Source organism: Phasianus colchicus, chromosome 13 (genome assembly GCF_987193195.1).
Source record: "Phasianus colchicus chromosome 13, bPhaCol1.hap1.1, whole genome shotgun sequence".
Lineage (NCBI taxonomy): Eukaryota > Metazoa > Chordata > Aves > Galliformes > Phasianidae > Phasianus > Phasianus colchicus.
This window is the reverse complement of record NC_143448.1, coordinates 17,324,489-17,331,721: the sequence shown is the minus strand read 5'-3', so window position 1 is coordinate 17,331,721 and position 7,233 is coordinate 17,324,489.

Genomic DNA, 7,233 nt, shown 5'->3' with positions numbered 1-7,233 from the left:
ACTAATGAATTCAGTATCCCAGAATGGGGTTGCATAGCCAGGTTACCTTTGTCTTCCTTTCTCAACACAAAGTGCTGGAGGTCACTTCAAGCCTGAGTTGGACGGGATAGGAGGATGCTTGCAGGGGAAAAGCAGGAAGAGAAAAGTTTAAGTAAACAGAAGTTATTGCTTGGGATGTGGCCGTGGGCGCTGCTGTTTCCTTGAAGCAGAGTTGGGCATCCACCCTTCATTTGAATGAGCTGGGACATGTGCCAGAAGATGGGGGCCATGCTGGGGAACAAGTATTCCTTGTAATGGCATATCCCAAGGACCAGAGGAGCTGTCACTTGGCTGTCCCCACTGTGTAGCAAACACTGTTTCTTGCTGCAGGACTTCAGAAGGCAGAAGGCATCCTTGTTTTGGATGGGAGATGCCATGAGAGTTCTCATCACAGGGATTTGAAGGAAAGCTTCATGTTTGTCATTCCCCCCTTGCATGAAATAAAAGGCACCAAGACTGACTCTGGCCTGAGCTTGGCTCTTTGCCTGTGGAAAACATAACAGTATGCAATGTTCCTCATGCCAGTGGATAGCCCAATAACTATTTAATTACTGTTTATGGTAACTGAATCTCAATAGAGAATTCAATAGCACATTTTTAGGTTCTTAACTCACCATCGATACATTCTTTCCACATATTCTAGGTAGGATACTGCATTCAGGAATATATTGGTTCAGAAACGCAATAATTATGTCTATGGGTAGTCATATTATCTCAGTCCTTGGCAAATCCAACCCAAGATTCTCCCAGACAGTTTTGGTTGGTTTGAAAGGCTGATGGAATCAGAGGTACTTTGCAGCACTGAGCTTTTTCAAAGAGCAATCACAACGGGGTAATAAATAGCTGAAAAAAAATAGCAGAAAAAATATTTTAGGAAGACCATGGAGAGCGTGACAGCTTTACAAAATTAAGGCATTTACGTGGAGCCCTGATGGGACTGGTGAAAAGGAGCTGTGAAGCAGAACCAAGAGCTCTGCCCTATTGTGGATGACAATCACAGCCTGCACAGGCATACCCATGACTGATGGGCTGCTGTTGACATGCTGCCAACACAGAACTCATAACAACCCCTCTTCTAACCTTCATCCTTCTCACTGGACTCACCCCCTTCTGGTTTTAACATTCTCGGCCCTCATTTTAATTAATAACAGTCAGCTACAGTGCAAAGTGTCCACCTGTCCCCTCAGACTGAAGTAAAAACTCATTAAAAGCCTGAGACACGTGTGAGCTTTCAAGCAGTGCAAGAAAAGCCTAGGAAATACCTTGATACCATTGTCCCAGGGAATACTGACTTTCATTTCTTTTCATTTCTTTAACATCTGGTATGAGTTGCTGTGGAATGATGCACCGTTCAGCCTTGGAGTCCTTCCACCCTGCGGATTCAGTAACAGAGTCAAGACACCTGTACCTAAAGCAAAACCATCCAAGTCTGATCGGATATGCTGCTCAGAGACATTATTCTTTTCAGATGAGAGGTACTTTTTAGGCCCTGACTATACTGGAAAGACAACGTTGTAATCTGTGCAAAAGATATTAATTTCTGGCACAATAATCCAGAGTCAGGACATTTTCGCGCTCCTAAAATTCCTCACCTTGAGTTTAAAGTCGGTAGCATTAATCTTTATTCCCCCACCAAAAAACACAAACTAACTTTCTGATGCCTTGCCAGCATCGTCTGGCCATAAAGACCCAGCCCAGTTACAATGATGAAGGAATGTGCTGCAATGCTATGTCTTGCCAAGCCTGAGGTAGGATTATTCCGGCTTCTCCATGCCTTTAAAACAGCTGTATTTTTCTGCTTATCTGCTTTCTTGATGAAGGAAGATCTGTGGTGGGCAGGAGACCACAAGACCCCTTCAGCCAAGCTGCCAAGAAGGGGATATGTGCTGAGTCTCAGTTGCTGGGCTGATGGCACTGATCTCTAGAGAAGTCAGATTGGCATTGATGGACCAGTCCGCATTGGCACAGCTATAGCAATACACTTATTTTTGCAATCCCTGCTCTTGGAGTGACCCCAGGCTGTCTGCTCACTAGCTCCAGTTCAGGCTGTTGCCCAAAAAGCGTCACTGCAGCATGAATAATGGAGACTTACACAAAAGAGAGCAACATCCTCTGTGTTATTGGCTCCCAGAAAATATACTCCAGTGCGGGGGTGACCATTTAGCAGATTAAAATACAGATTTCAGAAACTCAGACAATAACCCTCAGAAACTCAGACAATATCTCGAGTTTAATCCTACTGGGAGTTTTGAAGCTCGTGGTGTTAGTTGAAGGCAGTGGCTACTTTGTGTGCTGTGATGTCAAGAGTAAAGAAGTGGCTTAACAGAGCAGTGACAGCTCAGGTCACAGAGCAGGCATGATGGAGGAGCTTTGGCCACAGCCCCAGACAGGTGGGATCATGAGCTGACACTGCCAGAGTGGTATATTTTACTGATGCAATATTATCACAGCATAAATAATGGTGGGAAGAGAAAACAGCTCCATTCATAACAGTCAGAAGTGCCACTCTAAATCTCAACTCGTTTCCAAATAAATCCTCTTGATGCCGTTGCTAAGATATATGCTCTCCACCACACGCCTTGTCTGATGAGCAAGAGGCAGCCTGGAGGGCAAACTCAAATAAATACCACTTGTGCCAAGCTCACAAAGCATGTCTTTCCAGTCTAGGGGTTGGACCACTCAGGTCAAGAGGCAAAAACCATCTCAGGTAGATCTGAACACCTACAGGCATGAGCAAACAGCTTTGCAAGAGCCGAGTGCAGTAGACAAAGCTATTTATCATAGGCAGGGGCCAGAAACAAATGAAGTGACCTGTAAAACCAAATACTTTTGTGGCTCTTATTGAAAGTGCATAGGATATTTGTGTTCCAGGATTTGACACAATGGCTGTGTCTAGCCGGACATGCTTTTAAGTGAACTCAAGCTCTGTCTGGGCTCGGCATCAAGCTCCACAAATCTCTATCCAAGCCTCACACCTGATGGCACATTGAGTCAGCCCAGACAATATTCTGGAGTTTACATTCCACTTCTTCAGCCCCTCGATCCCAGCAGCATGCTGCCAGCCAGCCCGCCTTCCTGCAGGGAGAGCAGGGAGATAAATGCACGCAGAATGCTTCAAAAAGCAATGGAACCTCATGAGAAAACAGACTTTCTGCATTGATGTGGAACTTGGACTGTGGAAGTATGAGGCCAGCAAGCACCTCCAAGCACCAGATACAAGAAATAGAGCTATGTATGTTCTGCTCAGACCAAATCCCCACAGAAAACAGTGCTAACTTCTAAACTCCAACAGGTTGCTCAGGGCTTTGTCTGGCCAAATTTTGAAAATCTCCAAAGATGGGGATTTCACAGCCTCTTTGGGACCATAACTACTGAGCCACCATCTCTCGTTGCTGTTTCTTACGGACACGGCACAATCAGATCTTGCTGGTTTTGTTCCATAGACTTTTCATTGGCCACTCTTCCTAGAGCTGCAGAATGAGACAGAAAACTTCAAGTGAAGCATTTAATATTGGACTCAAAGCATTCAGATTTAAAAGAAAACTCAAACAAGCAAACAAAAAAATGTTTTGCTCTATTCATAGTGAGTATTTCGAGAGTTTCTCCTTTCAAGTTATTGAAGAGTCAGGATTGCTGCTGTCTTGATAGTAATACATAAAGTCTGCAATTCAGTTGAACCATCAACTCATTTGCCATATTGTGGTTTGACATTGAATTTAAGATAAAAGGAGGAAAATAAGGTTTCCTGCAGCCCACTCACCTCAGATATGAAGGAAAAGTGGAAGTCCTGATTCAGAAATTTATATAAACAAGCACTCAAGTGGAATTTGCTCCTGAGCAACCTGCTGTTATTGACTTTGTTTTGAGCAGAGATCCCCTCCATCCTCAACCATTCTGTGTGATTTGAGTGGAACTTAAATCTCAGTTTGTTTTGGATATAATTAAACATGCATTTAACTGCATTCCTAAAATTCAGTATTAGAGAGCAAGATGCTGATATAAACCAGTGGATTAAAACTAGAAAATTTTTGAAAATAAGATTTTATATTACTCTAAGCCTAAACTGTAAATGAATTTAGTGGCTCTGACATTTTTCTGTATGAGTTCCCCAACTCTTATTATTTATCAGCGTGGCCGTATGGATTTTGCAGGAGCCACAATAATTTACTGTCTCTGAGGAACTGATTCCACTGTGTTATGTCCATACGCTCATGCTGTCAACCTACCAAAGCCACTCAATTTCTTTGCTTAATTTATTGCACCAACCTCTGAAATTCCTCTGGATTCCTTCTAAAGCCTTCAGATAAACGATATTAAACAGAAAAGAAAAGAAGAAAAGAAAAAGAAAAAGAAAAGGATGAAGAAGAGCCTGTAATCTTATAACACAAAATCATTAAGGTTGGAAAAAAGTCACCAAACCCAACCCCAACCCATCCCACCATGGCCACATCTCTCAGTGCCACATCTCTGCAGTTCTCGAATAACTCCACGGATGGTGACTCCATCACTACCCCGTCAGTCTGTGCCAATATATGTGATTTGGTTAGAGAAGAAAAGGAGAGGAGGTGGATTGCAACCCAAAGGTCATGTTTCTCGGTCCTTTGAAAGCTGTCAGAAGGATTGATAAGGCAAAGTCTGCCCCGAAGATAATCATTTCCTATAACAATGACGAAGAACTGGGGATAACACTGGCAACAGAAAAAAAGACTCTTCATCGGGATAAAAGCCAGAACACTGATCTATTGCATGAGAAGGAAAGGATTTTTTTTTTAACCAAGCCAATCTGAATCATCGTAGAGGCAATAAGTTAAAAATAAAACCGGATCTTACGTCTTTTCTCAGTTTTGCTGGAGTCACTTGAACAGAAATTTGTTTGAACAAAGATGCCTGACGTTACAGCTATTTTGAAAAGAAAGAATGTTTTTATTTCAGTTTGGTCAACCCCAATGAGCTAACTCAGGTTAAAATAGAGGTGAGAAGACAACAAGAACACAGGAACATATGGATTGGGTCAGATCAAAGGGCTGGTGATGCTCAGGGGTCATATGAGCATGGGAGGTAGTGATTAATTCCCAAGCTATTTTCAGCTTTAAGAAACCCACATCTTTAGAAATGTCTGAAGTCAAAAGCCCCAACCAACATGTTTAATGGGCCTATGCTTCAAAAGATAGATCAGCCTTCACAATATCCCACAGAAATAAGCTCCTCAGCCTGGTAGTGGATTTGGAGACTAATTATAGCTGCTCTGCTAATTGAAACCCACTGTGTGAGCACCCCAGTTTCTTCAGTTGTAACAGCCCAGAGGTAATTTGGGTTATAGGCTGGGCTTGAATTTAAAACTCTAAACTGAATTGCAGTCCATGTTATCTTTTCTTCATCCTTACTTTCCTTAACGTTAATTAATATGAATTCAAATGTGCATAAACAAAGTTAAAACTGAATCAGGATGTGGAAATGTGCCAAGCCTAGGACCCAAGCACATTCCAGGCTTCAATCTCCAGTTTTCACTTGAAATCAAGGGGAAAAAAAAGCAGAAATTTTTCAAATGGATGATAACTGTTTATTACTCTACAGTGCACCGAGACTAATCTGGAGGCTGAGACTTCCAGGTTTCAAGAAGGATATATGACAGATTTCTTCCAAGGCTGCATACATCCCTTCACTTTTCTTTTTCTTTTTAAAAATACTTCTGACAATTTCTTTCTTTGGCTTCTCGGGCTGTATTTTACATGTGTGGGCTAAGGACATGCCTGGCTACATGGAAGGGTCACCATTCAGGATACAGATTAGGAAATAGTACAGTTTGTCAACATTTGGCCTAGACAAACTTCCAAAATATAAATACAGATGGTTTTATTTAAAAGAGAAAAAGTCCACATTCTCTTAAATGTTGAAGGTTGTTTTCTTTCCAATCTCATTTCTTTTCCCTGAATGTTCGGTACATTGGGTTTCATTGTTATCAAATTGAATCACATTTATATAACAAAATGTAATTAGGAAATGGAAATAGAAATGGAGAGTCCACTGGTTTTGTGGTTTATTCGAGAAGTTCCTAGTTTCAAATTGAGTAGATTTCACTTATGTCAGGTATTTCTGGGAGTATATTCCCAAGTTAGGAGGAAATAGAAAACCAATTAGAGTGTAATATAGAAGATAACTCATCTACTACCTCCGAGGACCAGATAATTAATTCACTCCCCTCAGAGCCTGACCTGTAAAATGATCAAAAAACATCTTCACATGGCTGGACTGCTGTGTCTAAACCACAGTTTGCTGTGAGCTCTGATCCTGTGTAAATTGCACAATACCTTGATGAGATCTCACATTTCAGCAGCTCTTGCTTGACTAAAGAAAGTTCTTCTGACCCAGAAAAAATAAGCTAAAGCCCCTACAGTTCCACCTCTGCAACATATCTCTTTGCATCACAGTTCCCAGGCGTGCAGTGGGATCTCAAATTACCAAAGCAAATTGCACAATAAATCTTACATAACAAGAACACAGCACTAAATGCCTGTAGTCCAGGCCAACATAAATCAAGCTAATAATCTAACAAACGACTTTCAGTGAATGGAATGATACAGCACTTGAACTGCAAGACATCAGTCTAACGTGCATCTCTGCTCTGACACTTTCAGTGACCTTTGGATGCTACCACCTTAACAATATCATACAATGAAAACTTCATGCCCCTGGGCTAATAACCCAATAAACTCACATCTTGTCATTGCTTCCTGTTTTGCAAAAGTTTTTCATATGTCTCTCCCCTAACAAAAGCAAAAGGGTTCATTTGCTATATGAAGCACAGAGTAGATGATAGCCCTGGTTTGAATAAAGTAAAACCAGTGCTACTGCTGTAACAAAGGACATGTTGAGAATCAACACTGCAAGGAAAAGGTCTGGGGTAAGAGCACTGTTTTATCAAGAGAGGTGGAAAAAAAAGAGAATTCCATAGCTAGAAAAGCTGCATCAGTAGATAGGAAATGTGTATTTGCATCTAAGATAACAAATACCATTAGCAAGAAAACAGGAATTAGGAGATCTCCACATCCCCAGTGAGGGGCACACAAAGGAATTGCCTTTTCAATGAACAAAACTGAGGTTGAGTACGATGAAACATAGCTAGCCCTAAGGATGAGTGGGGACAGGCAGCGCTCCAGCACACTGCCTAAGGCAGAACAGGTATCTGTCCAACAC